The sequence below is a fragment of the Macrotis lagotis genome, chromosome 1 (assembly GCF_037893015.1).
Source record: "Macrotis lagotis isolate mMagLag1 chromosome 1, bilby.v1.9.chrom.fasta, whole genome shotgun sequence".
Classification (NCBI taxonomy): Eukaryota; Metazoa; Chordata; class Mammalia; order Peramelemorphia; family Peramelidae; genus Macrotis; species Macrotis lagotis.
The window spans coordinates 12974875-12998820 of NC_133658.1; the positions used below are offsets into that span (position 1 = coordinate 12974875).

Genomic DNA, 23946 nt, shown 5'->3' on the forward strand with positions numbered 1-23946 from the left:
AACTGAGACACATTATGAATGAGCTTCAGTATCAGCAATAGTATGAGATGAGTCAGGATAAGTAAGGCAAAGGGCAAGTCAAGGTAGGCAATAAGTAACTTTGCAGTGTTTACTATATTCCAAAAAAAAAAATCACTTTCCATGACTGCAAATAAAAACAAAAGCAAAGCTAATCCCATTTTTCAAGGAGTTTATATTCTAGTGAGAGAAGATGCATAATAGTGAGATGAAAAAATGGGAAGGAATGAAGAAGGTATTCCCACAGAGACAAGTTAGCAATGTCTAAAGAGAACAGAAGGCAGAAGAATAAAGAATAATTAGCCTAGGCCCATCCTTGAAATGGAGGACTCCAAAATGAACTTGCCAATGGCTCAAGCAAGCCTGGAAAGTGAAGGGATTGTCTACTATAAGAAGGCCCCAGTGATTAGGGGAAATTCCATTGAGTCTGTAGAGAGGAGATTATATTGTTTGCAATCACAGCAGTGAGGGAAATAAAGGCTTTAAATGCCAAATGGAGAAATTTGCATTTTCTCCTAGAGGCAAGAGGGAGCCACTGAATATACTTAAAAAAGGAATTGCCATTATCAAGATTGTGCTTTAGGGGGATTATTTTTGACATATTTAAAGGATGATGAATTAGAGATGAAACAGATTGGAATCATAAAGACCATTTATGAGGATATTTTAATTATCAAGTTAAAATATGATTTCATGTAATATTAATAATATTGTCCTATAAGGTTTTATAAAAATAATCTATTAACCATAAAATATAGGTGTAAATAGAGGTCGAGATAAATTATACAGATCTATATAAAGTGAGACAGAGAGAAAAGGATAGAGAAACAGAGAGAGTTAGGGATCTAACAGATATTTATAACTAATAAATATATACAAATACTCTCACATATCCATATTTATGACTTCTGATTATAAATATTATTTGATTATATAGGTATAATAATATGGACTTGTAATTAGAAAAAAACCTCAACTTCCTGAGTTCTAATTCTGCTGCGGCTCTTACTAGCTTGTGTGATGCTGAGTAAGTTGGCTTCCTTCTCTGGAAAATGACCTGGAAAAGAAAAAGGCAAAATTATTCCAGTATCTTTGCCAGAAAACCCCAAATGATGTCATGAAGAGGTGAACACAACTGAAAAGACTGAACAACCATTAGTAAAACAAAAATGATAGTGCAGTTAGCAGTAGTTAACATTCTTATTGTGCCTTAGTTGGCAAAGCACTGGCATGTGTGTATTTCTGTATTTATCAATGTATAAACACACACACATACACATACACACACACACACACACACACACACACACACATATATATGGATTTCTATATTTCAAGCTATATAATATTTATATAATATACATATTTAGAATTTAGAATAGTATATACTTAGCTATCTCATCCACCTCTCTCTGTTTCTCTCTGTGTATGTCTCTCTGTCTCCCTCTGTCTCTCTTGTCTCTCTCTCTCTCTGTCTCTCTCTTTGTCTCTCTCTTCTTTCTGTCTTCTCTCTCTCTGTGTCTCTTTCTGTCTCTCTCGCTCTCTCTCTCTTTCTCCTCCTACCTCTTTTTACCCTCAAATCTTCCTTACTTCCTCTCCCAGAGAACTACTACTACCATCACATTATCACTTTTCCCTGTAGTCTAGGGAATTGGCCTCTGATTAGTGCAGCACATTAACGTATGAACCACATCTGGAGAAATTAATATTCAGCCAGGGAAACAAAAGTAGCTCAAAGATGAGATACATGCTAAGCGGGCATAGTAAGGACAATAGTTAAAGAATATTCTAGAGCTAACACCAGGTACACACACACACACACACACACACACACACAAACACACAAACACACAAAACACAAATACAACATCTTTGAGAAAAATGAGCCCACATTGGGATAATGGTGTAGTGAAGCAGGCTTCTAAAGATTACATGGGGCCAAGTCAATTCACAATCTAGTGCAGCAGGGACTTGATTGCCATCCTCTCTTCATGAAGCCCTCTTTTCTGCAGCTCAGTCCTCTATTCCAAGGACTAGTTTTTTTCCTTGAATCCATAATTGAGTCAGTTCTCTGTTGTTAGGGGTCATAGCCCTTGAAAAAGCTGCCTTCCTTGAATGACTTCCTCTCTGGGATCTTTTGTGCCTGCAGGGTGTGTGTCTTTACTCCCTGCTGGATGCATTTCAACTGTTCCACAAACTCTCTCAAATTGCAGAATGAAGTGTCTTCTATTGGAAAAGTAACACTGCTGCCACATTCTACAGTCAATTAGTCAAAAAGAGAAAAAAAAAACCACTTGGCTCCATCTTTACCTTCTGAGATACTCTTGGCTAAGATACTCCTCCAACAAGACCATTCCCAGCCTCAACTCACCTTAACAGATGGACCCTGGGGACCTTTTAAATGTCTTTAAAAGTCACTCAAGGAATGGCCATTTATTTTGCCCCAGTCAGTGGGTAAAGTCTATAATTCTAGCAAAGAACTCCTCCATTCTTCATAAGAATTACTGGGGAAAATTGAATCTTCATATTAGTTTAACATCTCTTCATCTATTTCCTACTTTCTATGATCCAACAGAAAACTTTCTGAGCATGGAACAAAGGGTCAATGGTTAGAAGCAAGTTTGTTAGATAGTCATAGCACATTTAACCAAAGAGCTCTATGTACCGGAAGGGAGGAACTTATCAGTGCTATTGATGTTCACAATGCTGCTTTTCTTATTTTGTCACTTCTACTTTTGAAGCCCAGCCTCTAGCATAGAACCAGGAACATAATAGACTTAAAAGATATTTTTGAAGGAATTGGAATTGTTTTTATTAAGTATAAGAGGCATAATCTGATAGTAACTCTCCTTTAGCTCCCAGGACTATATTCTCTATCTATGTATCTGTTATCTATCTGAGCATCTAAGTATTTATCTCAGGATCTCTAGATAGCTTTCAGATATCTAGAGATCCTGAGATAAATATCTTTAGATAGATAGATACATAGATAACATATTTGTTATCTATCTTGGCATCTAAGTATTTATCTCAAGATCTCTATATATTTGTCAGATATATAGAGATCTTGAGATAAATATCTTTAGATACATATATAGATACATTGATCTATGTATCTATATGTTCATCTGTCAATCTACATAGCTATCTAAGGATAGCTACATAGATAATTAGATACATAGATATTCTATAAAAATATATATGCTATATAACTATCTAGAATTTAACAGGGACACCGTTGAAGAAACTGATTCCAAGAAAAAGAAGCAATATTTCCAAGGCCTTAGAGGTAGTCAGTGACTGAGCTAAGATTTCAACCAAGGACTATGAGTTAAAGACCAACATTCTTTCTACTTATCTCAATATCTGCTATGGATGCCTAATATTGTAGAAGAAACTTTCATAAACAAACCCAAGCATATGAGACCAATCCCATCACTACCATTTAAGAGTTGTTATATTGGGGAAAATTACTTTATTTCTCTATTATTAGTATGATTAGGTTAAATCTGTGGACTATATTTCATGCCAACCCCCTTCTATCCAATTGTGATTTTTTTCCCCTTTTGTTTTCTTTTGTTTTTTTGAGATTATCTCTTTTTTTAATTTGTTGGGTTTTTTTTTTGCAAGGCAAGGGGGTTAAGTGACCAGCCCAAGGCCATATGGCTAGGTAATTATTAAATATCTGAGGCCAAATTTGAACTCAGGTCCTCCTGACTCCAGGACTGGTGCTCTATCCACCACTTAGCTTTCCCGAGGTTATCTCTATATAAAGTGAACTGGTGCCCCAAAATTATGAGGTGCCCTTTAGATGGCATAAAGCATCCAGGTTTACAGAGGTTTCCAACCATGATCTTTACTACAGCTTTGTGAAGGAGGTTTTATAATATTATCCCCATTTTATGTTAAGAAACTAAATCTCTGAGGGTGTGTGATTATTAATAAATAGTGGAGCTAATATTTTAACCCAAGTTTGCCTTTCTTCAAGTCTAGTATCCCGATCCTTATATCATATTCTCTCTTATAAAGATGGAAAGCTATTATCATTTTACTTAGACTTTAGTTTTTTAAGGCAGATAGGTTACTCAGTGATTAGAGCACCAGCCCTGGAGTCAGAATGTCCTGAATTCGCATCTGCCCTCAGACTTGACATTTACTAGCTGTGTGAACAGCAAGGTAGAATAGTGGGTAGAGCATGGGTGCTGAAGTCAGGAGGACCTGAATTCAAATCTCACCTCAGACACTTGACTCTTACTAGCAGTGCGACCCTGGGCAAGTCACTTAACCCTAGTTGTCTCATATATAGGGCCTTCTCCAGTCATCCTAATCGAAATCTGGACACTGGACCCAGATGGCTCTGGAAGAGAAAGTGAATCTGGGGACTTCGCATAGCACCCCCTCCTCAAATCCAATTCATTAACTTGTCATGGCATCACTTCCCTGATGTCTTGGGCTTCTTTGAGAATACAGTACAAACAGCAACAGCTGTGTGACTTTGGGCAAGTCACTTAATCCTGATTACCTCACATCCTGGATCATCTCCATATCTGGTCATTGAATCCAGATGGATCTGGAGGGAAAAAAGTGAGACTGGTCACTTAGAATAGCCTCCTGTCATGCAAATCAATTCACTTGCTTGTCAAGGCACCACCTTTGGTGATATCATGATCCTTTTCCATAAGTAACAAAAAATATCTCCATGCGATAACCCTTCATATAAGCACAGCTATAATCTCACCCACTCTCATCCGTCTTCCTCATATTTATTAAATATCTAGTATTTATTAAATATTGCTTCAAGAGTGACCAGCATGGTGAAAGTAGCTAGGTGCCATGATGGATAGAACACTGGCCTGAGAAGGCAAGGAACATGAGTCCAGATTCTGTCCCCAATTTAGCTGGCCTGCTCAGTGTCACATAGCTAGCAAGTGTCCTCCTAGTTGGAGCACACTTGTGTCTTTTTCAAGAATGAAAAATGAAAAAAAAAAGAATGAACAAATAAAATAGCAATATTTTTTCAATGAAAGATACTCTCTTCTTTACCCCTCCTTCCAGTTTATTGAGGAAGACAGGGGAAATAAAAGACTTATTACACTTAGGTATGGTCAAGTAAAATCAATTTACAATGGGATGTAAAATAAACACACACACACACACATATAGAGACATATATGGACACACAAATTGATGTGTGTGCCCATGTATTTACATAGATGCAGGTGTATTTGTGTATGTATGTATGTATGTATGTGCATGGCACTATGGGTCCATCACCCTCTCTCTCAGGATTTATGTAGCATGCTTCACCCTGAGCTCTCTGAAATTATAGTTTGTCGCTTTGATGATTAGGATTCCTAAATCTTTCAAATTTACAATAATTTTATTGCTTTCTAAATTGTTCTCTTAAAATTTTTCATTTCATTTCACATCAATTTATGCATATCATCTCAAATTTATATGAAATTATCTCCTCCATCATCTCAAAGAGCACTACAGTATTGCATCATATTTATAGACCATAATTTCATCAACCATTTCTCAACTGGAAGTCCCTCAGTGTCCATTTCTTTGCCAAAGCAAAAATGACCACTATAAATATTTCTGTACAGACCTAGAATTTATTCTCCTTGAAACTACCCCCTTTCTTAATTTATCTTTTTCTTTTAGTCTTTCATTTAAGTTTCCCCCCCTTTTATCTATGGTTTCCCCAAAGGGAAATATATGTTTTTATATTCAACTTTGTTCCTGAGTGTATTCTTCAATTCTTTGGTCTATTCAGGTTAGAGGGAGGTTCAAATATCCACGGCTCCTTTAAATCTTTTTTCTTATTGTTTACATCTGATTATAAAGTCCGGCTCTATAAGATAATCTTTTATATATCTTTCTTTTTCCACTATCCTTCTCGTATAGTCATCTTTTCTTCTCTTTCTGTTAATCATCTAAGATACCCAAAATTCAACCAAGTTCCTCCCTTTAATTTGACTCCTTCCATGAATTGCAGTGATGATTTGCTTCTGAAGGGACATATTATAATCTTCCCATATTGTAATGTAAACAGTTTATTATTTTTTAATCCCTTATTCTTATATCTAATATATATTATATTATACTAATTATATTATTTTATTTTATATTATATTATTTATATCAGCATATCATATTATATCATAATAATTATATATCATATCATATCATATCATATTAATTATATTATTATATCTTATAGTTCTCTTTTTTTTGGCAAGGCAATGAAATCAAGTGACTTGCCCAAGGTCACACAGCTAGGTAATCATTAAGTGTCTGAGGTCCCACTTGAACTCAGGTCCCCCTGATTCCAGGACTGGTGCTCTTTCCACTCTTAATGCCTGTGTTTGCACATGTAAGTTTCTATTTGGATGCAGTCTTTTCATGAGGAATGTTTGGAAGTTCTCAGTTTCCTTACTGATCCATGTTTCCCCTGTTAGAGAATGGTCAGTTGTGTTCCATAACTTATTCTTGATTATAAACCTATATCTTTTACTTTTTGGAATAATTGATACCATTCTCATTCCAATCAATTAACCAATAACCAGTTCTTAAGTGCCTTTCCACTTCTTCATAGTATTGGCTGCTAAACTGTGTGCGATTTTGACAGTGATTCTTAGGTGCTTAAATTGTTTCTTTGAAGCTACTTACCATAAATTTCCTTTAATTATATAAACTATGAATTTCTTCTTTACTGTTCCTAGGAGTTTTCATTTTGGGATATCTTCCTGGAGGTAAGGAATAGTTTCATTTTATATTTCCTTTGCTCTTTGGATCTATGTGATTGGAACTGTTTCATTGCATTATTTTAAAATAATTTATTGTTTCCAACACATAAAAAAAAACTTTAATGGTCATTAAAAATAGTTTAAGCTCTAATTCTTTTCCCCCTTTTCATTTCATTTCCCTCATTGAGAAGACAAATGTTTATACAATTACAGTCATACAAAATATACTTCCATATTTGTCATGCTGTGGGGGAAAAAAAGAGAAAAAAAAGAAAAGTTAAGGAAGCTTTAAAAATTTATTTTACTCTTCATCTTGACCCCATTTGTTATTTCCTCTTTCTCTCTTCCCTGGTGGTGGAGAGAATTTTTATTATTTTTAATTTTTTTGAGTTTAAAACAAGTTTTTTATGTTTAAATTACAAAAGTTCCTTCCACTCTCCCTTCCCACCCCTCTCCCCTCAGTGAGGAACAGTTGGGTGAATATTTCACATTCACATTTGTATTAAACACGTTTAAAGATTAGTCATTTTCAGTGTGAGGAATTAGGATTAAGGGAAAGAAGTACATAAGAGAATTTAAAAAAAATTAATGTAGTGTTCATCAGATTCTGAAGGGGTTTTTTTGTTTTGTTTTGTTTTGTTTTGTTTTTCCTCTGGATGGGCACGGTATTGTTCATAACTGATCTAATAGCATTGCCCTAGCTATCTGAACTTCTGAGAGGAGCTGCATCCTTCAAGTTTGATCAACAGACAGTATTGGTGTTAATGTGTAGAGTGTTCTCTTTGTTCTGCTCCTTTTACTAGGCATCAGATCTTGTAATTCATTCCATGCTTCTCTAGAGTTTGATCATTCAGGGTTTCTTAAAGAACAACAGTATTCCATAACATTCATCTACCATAACTTTTTCAACCATTTTCCCAGTCAATTGGCATTCCCTTAATTTCCAATTCTTTGCCACTCCTAAAAGAACTGCTATTATTTCTTTAATTTTAATTTTAATATTTTCACTCCCCTTTACTTTATCGCTCAAGTGAGTCTATATTTTTTGGGGGGAGGAGGTATTTTGTTTACTCTTAAAGAAGAATATTTTGTTAATGTATAAAAAATTATACAAAATGATAATAAATAAATATTAAATTAAAAAAAGAAGGTGAATAAAATCTTAGAAAACTTAGATAAGATAGACATCAAGAGAAAACTTAGTGGGGGGTAGAAAAGAATATAACTTTCTTTCTGCAGTACATGGCACTTATACCAAAATTGACCATGCACTAGTTCATAAAAACCTTACAATCAAATGTGGAAAGGAAGAAATAATAAATGCATACTTTTTAGATCATGATGCAATAAAAATTACATGTAATAAAGAGCCATTTAAACATAACCCAAATAGTAATTGAAAAAAAATAATTTACATTTCTCTAATCACTAATGATTTGGAACATTTTTTTCCATATATTCATATATAGCCTAAATTTCTTAATTTGAAAATTGTCTATTCATATCCTTTGACCATTTATCAATTGGAGGATGACTTGTAACATTATAAATTTGATGTAATTCTGTATTTATTTTAGAAATGAGACCTTTATCAGAACTCCTAGTTGTGAATACTGTTGCCCAGCTTTCTGCTTTCCTTCTAATTTTGGTATTACTGATTTTATTAGTGTAATTTAAAAAAAAAAATTAATATAGTTAAAATCATTCATTTTGAAATTCCTAATTTACTATAATTCTTCCTTGGTCATAAATTTCTCCCCTTTCCATAGATATGATAGATTATTTCTTGGTCTTTTAGTTTATCTATAGAATCACCTTTTATGTCTATATCCTGCACCCATTTTGACTTTATTTTCATATAGGGTGCAAGATGTTGGCCTATGCCTAGTTTTTGTCATATTATTTTCCAGTTTTCCTAACAATTTTTGTCAAATAGTGAGTTCTAATCCCAGTTTGGGGTTTGTCAAACAGTAGATTACTGTAGTCATTTACTACTGTTTCTTTCTAGTCTGTCCTAATCCAGTGATTCTACTTCCCTGTAGGATAAAATAGATTACTATAAACAATTGTGTTCATATTATTCCATCTTTGAGCACATTCTGATGAGAGTCAGGTTCAAACATGGCCCTGCTCCCCTACATTGTGCCTTATTCTACATTCTACACTCATCTCATTCTTCATCTCCATTCGCACTTGTTTTAGAGCACCCATTATTTTTCAATTAACACCAAGAAAACAGTGCTCCATCAACCAGCACCACACTGTCCATATGTGAAACCATTAATTATTGCAAATGGAGAAGTTTTGAGGACTGTGGACAAGTTCATTCACCTTGGCAGTGTCCTTTCCAAGGAGATACACACTGGGAATGAGGTTGACATATGCATTGCCAGGGTTAGCTCAGTATTTGGGAAACTCTGAAAGAATATGGGAGAGAAGAGGTTTTAGACTGAGTACCAGATTGAAGGTCTAGAGAGCCATTGTGTTGACTTTATTGCTATAGGTCTGTGAAACCTGGACAGTCTCCCAGTGCCATAGCAGGAAAGTGAATTTCTTCCATTTAAATTGTCTTAGGAAGATTCTAAAGATCATCTGGCAGGAAAAGATAGCCAGATAGCCTAGCATGCCAACATTACTACAAAGAATGCAACTATAATGGGCTGGCCATGTTATTAGAATGTCAGATGTATAGTTGCCAAAAAGACTATTTTTTGCAGAAATTACACAGAGCAAGCATTCACAAGGGGGTCCAAAGAAACAATCCTGAAAAATCTCATTGAATTAGAATTGATTGTGCAGCATGGGAGAGACCCTGGCACAGGACTGCCCAGCATGGCATGCCCTCACCAGTGAGGGGACTGTGCTGTATGAGAAGGGCAGAATTGAAGCAACTCAAAGGAATCACAACGTGTAAATTTAGAGTAACCCCAAGTGTTCACATGGATTATTTGGGCCCAACCTGTGGTAGGGCATTTCGAGCTCATATTGATCTGATCACAGTTGGACATACAGTAATTTCTCTCAGATATAGTGTTGTTTTGATCTTCTTTGATAACAAAGGACAAGAATCAATCCTTTTTCATTCATTAATTTCATTTTTAAATCAAAGTTAAGCCCCACCAATGCCATTCTCTCATCTTATATTCCTTCTAACTGTGCTTGTAATGATAAAGTTCTTAAGATTTATAGATATCATCTTCCCATAGAGGAATATAAACTTCTTAACTTTATTGAATCCCTCATGATTTCTCTTTCATTTTAGTATTTTTATGCTTACCTTTAATCTTGATTTTGAAAATTAAGTTTTCCCTTCAACTCTAATTTTTTCATCAGTAATTACTGAAAGCCCTCTATTTCATTGACTACCCATTTCTTACTTTGAAGCATTATACACAGTTTTGCAGGGTGGTGATTCTTGCTTATGAGAGAGAGAGAGAGAGAGAGAGAGAGAGAGAGAGTGAGAGAGAGAGAAGAAAAATCAAGCAATGTTGACTGGGCCATGGTCAGAGAAGACTACTGCCACTGAACTGGAGCCCAGCTCAGGTTTTTATGCCTTGCCTTTCATCCAGAGGGCAAAAAGTGAACTCCCTTTCTGTTACTTGACCCAGAATTAGGTAAAGGGTAAAGCTGAAGAAAATCAGGATACAAATTTTACATTAAACAATGAATCAATGATACATTAAGAAGGGGAATGGTCCCCACCCAAGATTATAACTGCTTCAATTACAATAATAATTCTCTACTTGAAGTCAATTTACATCTCCACCCAAATTTTCTGTTACATTCACAATTCTCTTCATCTTTCCCCTGAGTCATAACTACAAAATATATTTCACTTAAATAAACTGGAAAAAATATACATCACTCATGGATAGGTTGAGCTAATATAATAAAAATGACAATTTTATCTATAGTAATCTACTTATTCACTCAGTGCTATGCCAATCAAACAATACAAAAATTGTTTTATAGAGCTAGAAAAAATAATCACAAAAGCAGATTGAGATTATCAAGGGAATTAATTTTTAAAAAACAAACAAAAGGAAAGGAAGTTGGCATAACCATGCCAATTCTAAAACTATTTAAAATAGTAGTTATCAAAACTATTTGACTAAGAGAGTGATAGATCAGTGAAATATGTTAGATTAACAAGACATGGTGGATAATAATTATAACAATCTACTATTTGATAAACCCAAAGATTTCAACTTTTGGAATTTTAACTCACTATTTAAAAAAAAAAACTGTTGGAAAAAACGGAAAATAACATGACAAAAATCATGCATAGTCAAATATCTCACAACTTATACAAAACTAAAGTCAAAATGGATACTTGACTTATGGATATCTAATAAACCAATAGGAAGGGAAAGGAATTATTTATATGTCAAATCTATAAAGAGGAGAATTTATGAAAACATAATAAAATGCAAAATGATTACTTTGATTTAATTAAATTGAGAAGGTTTTGCAAGAGTTTTTAATAAAGGCTTAATTTCTAAAATATATAGAGTCAAATTTATAAGAATACAAGCCATTCCTCAATTGATAAAGACAAAGGATATGGGCAGTTTTCATAAAAAAGTAATTAAAGGCAATTATAGTCATACAAAAATTCTCCAAGTCACTACTAATTAGAGAAATGCACATTAAAACAACTCTGAGGTACCACCAAGCACCTATTGGATAGGTTAACATGGCAGAAAAGGGAAATGATAAATGTTGGAGGAAAAATGTGGAACAACTATGACACTAATGCACTGTTGGTGAAATTGTGAGCTGATCCAACCATTCTGCAGATCAATTTGGAACTATACCCAGAGATCAATGAAACTGTACATACCTTTTGATCTAGCAATAACATAACTAGGTATCTCAAAAAGATCACAAAAAAGGGGAGGACTGGAAATTAAGAGAATGCCTAGCAATTGAGGAATGTCTGAAGAAACTTTGGGATATGAATATAATCGAATACTTTTGAATTGAATGAGCAGGAAGATTTTAGAAAAAAAAAAAGAAAAAGAAAAAAGAAAACAAACCTAGAAAGACTTGTGTGAACTGATATAGGATGAAGTAATCATAATTGGAAAACCAGAACATCATACATCTTAACTACTACATTGTAGGATCATTAACTAGTTCTCAGAAACACAGAATAAATTCTAAAAGATTTGTCATGGAAAGTGACATCAACATTCAGAGAAAGAACTCTGAAATCTGAATGCAGATCAAATCATGCAATTTTTACTTATAAAATTTTTTCTTCTTGTGTTTTTTTTTTCCTTTTTGTTCTGATTCTTCTTTCACAACATGACTAGCATGGAAAAATGTCACATGATTTTTCATGATAACCTGAATCAGATTACTTACCATCCTAAGGTAGGGGGGAAGGAAGAATAGGAAGGAGAAATATTTACAGAATTGAATGTTGAAAATTGTCTTTGCATATAATTGGGAAAAATAAATTATAAAAACAATAAATCAAGGGAAGGCAAAATAAAGACTGATCAGTATTGGAATTGCCTAAGTCAATAAAATCACAGACTCTACCCAAAATAAAATTTTTGATAAATCATGGAAAAAGGAAAATTACTGAACTATTTTATGTTAGAAACATACCTGTTGATGTGCCTCAATTATATTTTCATCAGACAACTGACTCCATCAAAGCTTCAGACTGATAGAATTGAAAGTCTATTTAATTTAGGACTCTTGAACTAGCTATTGAGATGCAGGCTTCAGATTAAATTGGAACTGAGATCCTCCTTTTCTCATGGAGTCAGAGATCCTGCTCATTTTTGAATTTTACCTATGCTCACTACAAAGTGTAGGATCAAGACTATTCTTTATCCTGAGACATCACTATAATTTTCAGTTCCTACAGTAATCTCAAAATATGTCTTAAGACTAGGTAGTAATCATCAGGGATTTGATATGGCACCTATTCCTCTACTCTGTTCAAGTTAAGTCTTCTTTTCTTGGGACACAATTTCTCCCTGGACTAGAATGCTTCATACACTGCTCATCAACTGGATCTAATTTCTAGAGTGTACAGATTTGTCCATCTTCCATCATAAATTTTGATTCAATTTGATTAGATTCCTTATTCAGAATTTTATCTGGAAATTTTTCTAGATATCATTAGATAAAAGTGAGATAGACTTTGGCAATACAGCTTTTATCTACTCCATTAGTTTGATCTCTACAAAAATATTGTCATTTGACAGCAGCTTATAAATCTTTGTTTTCATTTTTAGTGAAACTTTACTTCATTAATGTTGATATCCATCTCTCTTCAATGAGAAAATAACACAGCAAGCTTGCTAAACAGAGAAACAGTGAGTTCACTCTTTATGGAAGTCATAAGAAAAGAACCATATTATTATGTTTTATGTATGTTATTGTAGATACTCCTTGTATGGATTCGATTAGTACCCCCTGAGGTCCTTCTACCCCTCAAATCGCTCTGTTGAGTTTTGATAAAGAGGAAAAAATAACATCATAAGAATACTTACTAGTCTCTATTGTGTTGGAGTGTGGTAGGTGTGTAATATCCTAATGTCTTAACCCTATGCAAGTTGGGTTCACTTTTTTTCATTAAAGTTATAAGACATTAGCCAGAACACGGTTGAATCAGATAACTAAGAGCTCAGACTTTTGAAATCGTCATTTGAGTAAAATGCAGACACAAGATGCTCCCAATCAACTCTTAGATGATTGACTGGCATGGAACTTATATGGAAACTTAACCTCAGAAGTAACAACAGAACCTTTTCAAGGCCTATGTTACTGAATAGCCTCCTGCCTAGTAATTTTTTTAATTGTTGAATGACCTGCAAGTGCATCTTTTTATACTAATATTGAATGTAATCTTCCAATCACTAGTCTGAGTTAGGTCTGGAATATAAAAGGGATATTCCTCTCTTATATGACTCTGGCAACTGAGACATTTTTCTTTCTCTTTTTCTTTCTTTCTTCTTCTTTTTTTTTTTTTAGTTTTATGCAAGGCAAATGGGGTTAAGTGGCTTGCCCAAGGTCACACAGCTAGATTATTATTAAGTGTCTGAGGCCCCATTTGAACTGAGGTCCTCCTGACTCCAGGGCTGGTGCTCTATCCACTGTGCCACCTAGCTTCCCCTTACTGTCTGAGACATTTTTCAATTGTGATCTTTTTCTCCTTAATTGATCACTCCACTTGTGTTCCTACTTTGTTTGCCAATGCCGGGCAATGTCTGCCTAGGTACCATGATCATTAAAATTCTAATGCTTGTGTAAATTGAGTGCCATTTTCCACAACACGAATTCATTTGCCACATATAAGGAGTGAGACTATTTCCCTGGGATTTCCTTTTCTCTCTTTGGATTACAGATTTCAAGGTCTTTTCCTTTTCTAATCTCTGAATTCTCCATGACTAATTTAACATGCTATTTATCCATTCTACCTACGTCATTTCAAGTTCATTAATACAAGAATGTAATTTTGTTAGGGGACAAACAGCAACAGCAGTACATTCAGGGCACTTTTCTATTCTGTTTTCCAGCCAAAAATAATTAGATCAAAGAACCACAAAAATGTACAGAAATTATAACAATAACAATAACTAAAAAACTCAGGTCATTCTGTGGCCCCCATTGATGATATTTTTCCTTTGGAGAAACTGCAGGAGGAAAGTAGGCTTAAATGGTTATTAAACTTAGCTCCAATTTCTTGGGTGTTTTCTTTATAGTTTTAAAAGCAGTGTAATACAATGCATAAAAGACTAGTCAGATTGAAATTATTTTGAATTCAGATCCTGCCTCTGGTATGTACTGACTGTGTGATCTTAGATAGGTTGAACCTTTGAGATACCCAAATAGGACTTTGAGGCTCTAGATTGCAGGAGTATTGCTTATCTACATTGCTGGAGGGAATTCATGTACTAAAAATGCTTTATAGTGATGAAATTATAAAAAAAGAGAAATGGCCAAAGGAAGGAAGGGGAAAAAAAGAGTAGGAAGGAATGAAGAAAAAAGAAAGAGGGAAGGAAAGAAAGGGGAAAAATATGGCAAAACCTTCATAGGTCAGAGGTTGAAATGTATGAACAATGTATCCAAAAGGGGTACATTAAATTTTATGAAATTATTTCTTCTATTTCCAAATTGCAAGTATTGCAAACTCATTTTGTAATATAATTCTAAAATAATTCCCCAAAATTATTTCTAAGAAATAAGATATGTCCCTAAAATAAATATTTTGACAACTTGTCAATTAGGATAGGAATGAAAATAAATCAACCCTGTTTCTTTATCTCTCTTATCAGCAACAAAAGACTTTGCATCCCTTTGCTGGTAAGATCTGATTTGTCATATAACATCTAAAACATTTAATCCTTAATTGAATCCGTTATATCTCTTCAACCAAGTTTTGTTTGATATTAAAAAAAATCTGACACAAGCCTGAACTTAAATTAGAAACTCTAAATTAAAGCAACAAAATTAGGAAAATTTGGCTCTAAAATTTTTAGACAAAACAGTATATATATGTAATGAGAGATCATGTATAACTTTTTTAAAAGCCATAAAACTGTAAATAGGAATTATTATTATTACTTTTAGTTTCTAGGTTACATACTTTACCATGGCTGATGAAGAATCCAACAGTTTCACTCTAATTCTTACTGTCAAGGAACACAATGAAGGACCCCAGTTTGTAGGTGAAGTTCTTGTGGTATTCTATGAAGCCACAGATGAAAAACTATTTTTATCAATATAGGGAGAAACTATATTGATGATCTCACAAATTCATTGGAGAATCATCTGTCTTTCTGAATCCTATTCATCTTCTAAAGTATAATTCATATCTCGCTCCTCCATGACTTTTATTCCAAAGCTGATGGGTTCTTATTCTGTGAAGTCTTCTCCCCTTTTCATCTCATTGCGTAAAACAACAAGGAAACATAATTAGAGATTACCCTACCTACTTCTCAAGACGGTACCTTTAATTTGGACAATATTCTAAGCACCTGAAGGAAAGTGATCATAAAGTGCATGTTTCTATGGCAACCATTCCTTTATGGTCGTCTAGGGCAGGTCTTATTTTGAACATTCTGTCGTAGTTGTCACTGAAGTTTATTGAATAATCTCGGAAATGTCAGTATTTAGGAAAATGCAATTGAATGAGATAACTTTTCTCTCATAGCCAAGACATCTTAGGGAGCATTTTCAGTAGCAGATCCAAGAATCAGGAAGTAACAGCTATGCTATAATTTACCATGACCAAATCATATCTTAGAGGTTTTATTTTAGGAACTGGGGACAAAAAGTAAAGGAATATAATTGGAAAATAAAGTTTTCAAAGATAAGTAAAAAAGGTTGTGATGGCTCTTGAAGTCAAACCATAAGAAGCTTGCTTAGAAGAACTGAACTCTTTATGTCAAAAGAAGACTCATAGTAGGTCTGGAGGGTTCATGTTAGCTTTTTTTCTCCCCCCTTTTATTTTTTAGGTTTTTCCAAGGCAATGGAGTTAAGTGGCTTGCCCAAGGCCACACAGCTAGGTAATTATTAAGTGTCTGAGGCCAGATTTGAACTCAGGTACTCCTGACTCCAGGGCCAGTGCTCTATCCACTGTGCCACCTAGTCCTTCCCCCTTTATAAAAATCATTTTTTTTTTCAGTTGCATGGCAATTTTTAACATACTTCTTTAAACAAAATTTTGAGTTCTAAATACTGTCTCTTCTCACTCCTCTCTAAGATAGTAAGTATTTTGAAAGAGGTCATATTTGTACGATCATGTAAATCATATGTCCACTTTAGTCATGTTGTATAAGAAGCAAAAGAAAAAGAAAACTTTATTTTTTTAAAAAGTGAAAATATGGTATGCTTTGATAAGCATTCTGAATCCACAATTCTTTTCCTGAATGTGGATGGCATTTTCTATTGCAAGTCCTTTGGAATTGTCCTGTATTATTACATTGCATTATATTATATATAATAGTTGCTCATCACAGTGTTGATGTGACTGCCCATTGTTCTACTAGTTCTGCTCACTTCACTTTTTTAAAATTTGTTTTCTTTCTGAAATCTGCCTGTTCATCATTTCTTACAGCACAATAGTATCCTATGACATTCATTTGTCACAACTTGTTTAGCTTATTCCCAAGTAATAAGTATCCTTCCAATTTGCAGTTCTTGGTCACAACAAAATATTGATGGCTTTTTCAATTTATTTTTTTCTAAAGTAAGATTATTTAAATATTCAATTTCCTCTTCTGTTAATATGGGCAATTTATATTTTTGTAAATATTCTTTCATTTCACTTAGACTATCAGATTTGTTGTCATCAAATTGGGCAAAATTGCTCCTAGTTATTGGTTTAATTCCCTCTTCATTTGTACTGAAATCAACCATTTCATTTTCAATACCGTTAATTTTGTCTTCTTTTATTTTTAGTTGAATTAACCAAAGGTTCATTTATTTTATTGGGTTTTTCGGTTCATTAACCAACTCTGCTTTATTTATTAGTTCAATGATTTTCTGTTTCCTTTTGTGACAACTAGTTTTGTTTTCCGATTATATGTAAAAATAGTTTTCAACATTATTTCAGTAAGATTTTGAGTTTCAAAATTTTTCCCTCTCTCCTATCTCCCATTTTGAAAACACCAAATAATCTAATGTAGATTATACATAAGCCATAAGGTCCACATTAGTCATGGTATAAAAGAAAAATAAAGAAAAAAATCATAAAAATGAAAATTAAGACTCCATAGCTCATTCTCTACATATGAATAGCATTTTCCTTCATGATTTTTGCTTTGCTGGTTTGCCTTAGACTTTCTTAGATCTTAGTATTGCTAAGCAAGATGCAAATCATATCTCATCATTATACGATGTTTTCCTGGTTCTGCTCACACATAAGGTTTTTTTTTAAATATCTGCACGTCATTTTCCATAGCACTGTAGTATTCCATTGCATTCATATTCTGTAACTGTTCAACCATTCCCCAATTGATGATCTTCACCTCAATTTTCTATTATTTACCACAAAAAAGAAGTTTCTATAAATATTTTTGTTCATCTAGGTCTTTTCTCCTTTTTATGAACTCTTTAGAAAACATGCTAGGTCAAAGTTTGATTGCCCTTTAAGCATAGATCCAAATTACTCTCCAGAATAATTGATCAGTTCACAACTCCATTAACAATGCAGTAGTCTTTCTGTTTCCCCATTTCTTCTACATCATTTATCATTTTCCTTTTGTGTCATATTAGTCAATGTGATAGTTGAGAGGCAGAACTTTTGAGTTGTTTTAATCTTTAAACATCTAATCAAGAGACTTCTAGAGCATTATTATTTTATTATAGATAAATTTAATTGCTTAATTTGAAAACCATATGTTCATATCATTTGACCAAATAGTAGTTGGGAAATAACTTGTATTCTTTTTTTCAATTTGACTCATTTCTCTAAATAGTTGTGAAAGGAGGCCTTTATCAGAACGATAGTTTGCGAAAATATTTTTTAGTTTTCCTTCTAATTTTAATTGCATCGTTTTTGCTTTTGCATTTCTTCAACCTAGTATAATCAAAATGATCTGTTTTGCACTTTGTAAAAATCTCTTCTATGGTCATAAATTCTTCCCTTCCCCATAGATCAATCAGGAAAATTAATTCTTGCTCTCTCAAGACACTTATGGTACCACCTTTTATGTCTAATTCATGCACTTATTTTGACATTATCTTGACAAAAGGTATGAGATGGTTTATGTCTAGTGTCTGCCATATTTTTCCAGTTTTCTAACAAGATTTCTTCAAATAGTGAGTTCTTATCCCAGAAGTTGAATTCTTTGGGCTTATCAAAAAAAGTAAATTACTAAATATATTTACTACTATGTCTTATGAATCTAATTTATTCCATTAAATTATCGTGCTATTTCTTAGCCAGTTTCAAATAATTTGGATGACTGCCTTTTTTAAAGACATGTTTTTGGGACTGGTATGGCTTGGTCACATACCTGGCATTATTTTTTCATCATTTTCCTTGATTTTTTTTGAACTTTTGGTCCTCCAGTTATATTTTGTCATCTTTTTCCTAGTTCTACAAACAATTATTTGGTAATGTTATTGATATGTCATGAGATATGGAAATTATTTTCAATAGAATTGTTACTTATATTAGCTTAACCTACTAAGGATCAATTGATATTTTCCTAATTATCTATCTCTGACTTTATTTTTGTGAAAATTGTTTTGTAATTGTGTAGCTCTAGTCCCTGTATTAGCAGGTAGACTTCCATATATTTTATATTGTTCACAGTCTCTTGCTGATGGACTTTGTTGGTATTATATAGGAAGGCTACGGATTTTTTCAGTGTATTTTATAGCCTACAACTTTGCTAAAGTTGTTAATTATTTCAAAGTTTTCTTAGCTATTCTCTAGTATTCTCTAAGTATACCAGCATTTTTTTCTGCAATGAATGATAGTTTTATTTCCTCATTGTGTAGACTAATTCCTTCTATTTTTTTCTCTTGTTGCCAAAACCAACATTTTCAGTATAATATTCAATAATAATAGGGGCAGAATCAAGATGGTAGCATGAAGGCAGGAATTCCCAGAAACTTGTTCCCCCCACAAAACTCTAAAAGCTGTCTAATTATGACTGTAGCCAACATATAGAGGGGTAGAACCCACAGAAAGATTGAGTGATGAATTTCCCAATTCAAGATAACTTAAAAGTTTCACAGGAAAGCTCTGTTTCACCCTGATGGGGGAGGGGGGTGGGATTGAGAGTGCCCCTAGCTGCAATGCAGCCCAGCCCAGCTGGACTCTTGGTTCCATGACAGAGCAAATGTTTTCCAGACCTCTTGGCCCAGCGATCACCAGGGACAGATGGAATTCTGCCACACCACAGTGAGAGTAGGCTGCAGCAGCAGCCTCAGAGCAGTCCTACAGTAAGAACCTGCAGCATAAATCAGCATAGCCACCCAGCACTTTCAGAGCTCTCAGCCCCCAGAGGGGTTGGGGGAGATTGCAGAGGTCTCTATGCTCTCCCTGGGGCAAGACACTGCTTTTTGTCCTAACTCAGAACCAAGTTACAGTTTGCTTTTCCATACCACCATATCCAAGCAGGGACTCTACTCACAGCTCCAGGGCAGTGGGGAGGGCCTGTGGTCATCCACAGACCAAAGCACAGGGAAGAGAGCAGTCAAAATCTCTCATAAGACCTTGGAGGAATTTAGGTCCCAATGGGCTGTCCCAAGCCCCCCCCCCCCAAGTCTTGGAAGTGTATTAAATCAGTGATAGGCTGAGAAAATGAGCAAAGAAAAGAAAAAGAAGAATCTGACCACAGAAAATTTATTTGGTCCCATGGAAGATTCAGAAGATGAGAAAATTCAAACTTCTGTACCCAAGACCTCCAAGAGAAATAGAAAATGGGCTCAGACTATGAATGAGCTCAAGAAGACTTCATAAAGCAATTAATGAAAAGTTAGAGGAAAAATTGGGATGAGGAAAGGAGAGCAATGCAGATAAGTAATGAAAACCAAGTCAACAGCTTGGTGAAGGAAATACAAAAACAAAAAAAAATGAAGAAAATAATATGTTAAAAACCAGTTTAGGTCAAATGGAAAAAGCAACCCACAAGGCAAATGAGGAGAATAATACCTTAAAAAAGTAAAACTAGCCAGCTGGAAAAGTAGGGAAAAAAAGCAAGCTCTCTGAAGAAAATAACTCCTTCAAATGGAGACTGAAACTAAAGGAAGCTGATGACTTTGTGAGAAATTAGGGAGAAATAAAACTGTATCAAAAAAACCCAAATTAGAAGAAAATGTGAAATATCTCACTGGAAAAAAATCTGACCTTCAAAACAAATCCAGGAGAGATAATTTTAAAAGTATTGGGATACCTGAAAGTCATAACCAGGAAAAGAGACTAGACTTCATTTTCAAGAAATAATATAACAAAATTGGCCTGAGATCCTAGAAGCAGAGGATAAAATCAAACTTGAGGGAATTCACCAATCACCATCTGAAAGAGATCCCAAAAGAAAAACTTCCAGGGATTTTATAGCCAAATTCCAAAACTCCCCCAGTCAAAGAGGAAATATTAAAAATGCCAGAAGCAAACAATTCAACTACTGTGGCTCTATAGTCAGTATTACACAGGATCTGAGAACATCTACATTGAGAGGTAGTAGGGCTTAGAATAAGATATTCTGGAAGGCAAAAGATATTGGTTTACAAGTGAGAATCAACTACCCAGCAAAACTGAACATCCTCGTTCAGGAGAAAAGATGGATTTTCAATGAAACAGGGGACTTTCAAACTTTCCTATTGAAACAACCTGAGCTGAACAGAAAGTTTGATCTCCAATTATAAGATTCAGGTGAATCATAGAAGAGCAGATGAGAAGGACTCATTATGAGGAACATAATGATGCTGAACTGTTTGTATTCCTGCATGAAAAGAAGATGCTGATAACTCATCTGATCTTTCTTTTTTATAAGAGCAATTAAAAGGAATATATATATATATGTATATATATATTTTGTATATATATGCATATATATTTGTATATTATATATATGGTACAGAAAAGAGCAGGATATGATGGAATAATATAGTAAAAAAATGGAGTCAATGGGTGATAAAGGAAAGTACCTGGGAGGAAGAGAAAGGAGAGGAGGAAGGGACTAAGATATTTTACATAAGAGTCAAGAAAAAAGCTTTTACAATGTAGTGGAATGGGGAAGGCAAGGGGGAATGAGTGAGCCTTCATTCTCATCAGAAATTACTCAGTGAGGAAATAACATATACACTTGATGGGGTATAGAAATCTATCTTACCCTAGAGAAAAATGAGAGGAAAGGGATGGGATAAGGGGGAATGGGAGGAGAGGGGGGAGTAAGTGATAGAAGAGAGGGAATATTGTGTTAAAGGGTACTCAGATACAACACACTTCTGAAGAGGGACAGGGTGAAAGGAGAGAGAGAATGGAATTCATGAGAGTGGGGAGGAATAGAGTGGTGGGAAATACAGCTAGTCATAGCAACTGTGGGAAACATGTTGAAGCCACTTCTCTGGTGGACTTATGATTAAGAAGGCAACTCATCCAAGAGACAGAGTCAATGGAATCTGAAACCAGTCTGAAGTACACTTCTTTTTCTTTCTCACTATTCTTGATGTTTCTCATCTTTTGGGAGTGGGGAGAAGGTTTATGTTTACTCTCACAGTAAGATTATTTTAGTAAAATAAAATAAACAAACCAAAAAAAGTTAATGTAATGTTCCTCAGAAAAGAAAATAATGATAGTGATGTAGGATATCCTTCCACTCCTGAGCTCATTATGAAGGTTTCTAGATTGTCTACACTAAAGATAAGGCTCACTGATGGTTTTAGATAGATTTTGCTTATTAAGTTCTTTTTGTTCCTCTAGTAGCTAGTATTTTCATAAGGAAATGTGCTACATTTTATCAAAAGATTTTTTGACTCTATGGAAATAATTCTCTGATTTCTATTGGTTTTATTATGAATATGGGCAATTATGCTAATAGTTTTTCAAATATTGATCCAGTCCTGCATGATGGTTATAATTCTCACTTAGTCATACTGTATTACCTTTGTGATAAGTCACTAATTGCCCTATGGTATTGCCCTTTTTATCTAAATTCTGTACCCATTTTGACTTTATGATATTGTGTACCAGATATTTTGCCATACTATTTTATTTTTTTCTCGACAGTTTTTGTCAAATAGTGAGTTCTTATCCCATTAGTTAGAGTCTTTGGGTTTATCAAATAGAGATTACTATAATCATTTAAAACTGTCTGTTTTATACCTAACCTATTTCCCCTGATACAGTTCTCTTAATTAGTACCTGACATTTTTGATGGCTGCCACTTGATACTATAGAGATTTGATATGGCTAGCACATATTCCTTTGGGTTTTTTTTAAATAATACCTTTGATATTCTTGACATTTTCTTCCCAAGGTTAATTTTTTCACTATTTTTCTGGGTCTATAAAATAGTTTTTGGTAGTTTGATTGTCATGGCATTAAACAATTAATTTATTGAAATGAATAAATTTATTGAAATCAACTAAAATATAAGGTAGAAAAAGAACAACTTAAAAATTTCCAATTAAGCATCAAATTAGAAATTCTGAAACTCAAAGGAAAAAATCATAAAATTAAAAGGTAGAAATTGATAGAACTAATAAAATCAAGAACTGGTTTTATGAACCAAACAAAAAAACTTGATAAACCTTTGGTTAATCTGATTATAAAAAAGAAAGAAGAAAACCAAATTACCAGTGTCAAAAATGAAAAGGTAAATCCTAGCTATGAGGAGGAAGTTAAGGTATTCATACATAGCTATTTGGCCAAATGATGTTAAAAAATCAGACAATATAAATAAAATGAATACATAATTACAAAAATACAAATTACCCATTTTAATAGAAGAAATAAATATTTAAGTAATTCCATTTCAAGAAAAAAACTGAATAAATTACCAGTGAACTCCTAGGAAAAATATCTCCGGGACCAAGATAAACTTTATCTACCTGATGCTTTAGATGGAAATTTCCTAGTATTTTAAGCCTACTTATGTGGGACTGTACTCTGCCTTTACCAATGTGAGACAAACCTTTTCTGAAGTTTCTTCAAGATATCATGAGTTGGAAAATGTTTCATTCTGTTTTTCTGTGTTTTCTGTTGCTTTATGATCTGATTAGAGGTTTCATCCAAAGTTGTTTTGGAAAATCTCTGGGAGTTTCCTAGTTCCATGGCACCATCTTGGTTCCACCAGGAAATCTTCTTTAAAATTCTTATTTGGATTTTAAATTTAGATTAAGATTGATTTCAAGTTAATTTTAATGTTTTTTCCTATGGCCTCTTATTAAATAATATAAGTTTATTGCATCACAATTCCAAAAGGACATTTTTTATATTTCTTTCTGCATTTGATTGTGATTGCATTTTAATGTTTTCATGCATGGTAAATTTATTGTGTAAATGCAATATACCTGAGATAAAAATATGCATTCTTCTTTTATCTCCTTTCAGTTTCCTCAAGAAGTCTATTATATCTAACTTTTCTAAAGTTCTCTTCACCTCTTTAACTTCTTTCTTTTTTTATTTTGTGATTATATTTAGTTCTGAGAAGGAAACTGATATACTTTTCTCTACATTCATGTAACTCAT

At 33.8% G+C, this 23946-nt stretch overlaps 1 long non-coding RNA gene across 1 annotated transcript; it reads right to left on the reverse strand.

Annotated features, from left to right (window-relative positions):
• Positions 1-1922: 1922 nt before the first annotated feature.
• On the reverse strand, positions 1923-15736 carry LOC141512696 (uncharacterized). The gene is made up of 3 exons (XR_012475577.1): positions 15387-15736; positions 4541-4588; positions 1923-2274 (listed from the first exon to the last, which is right to left on the reverse strand). It is a non-coding gene; the product is annotated as an uncharacterized LOC141512696 (long non-coding RNA).
• Positions 15737-23946: the final 8210 nt, after the last annotated feature.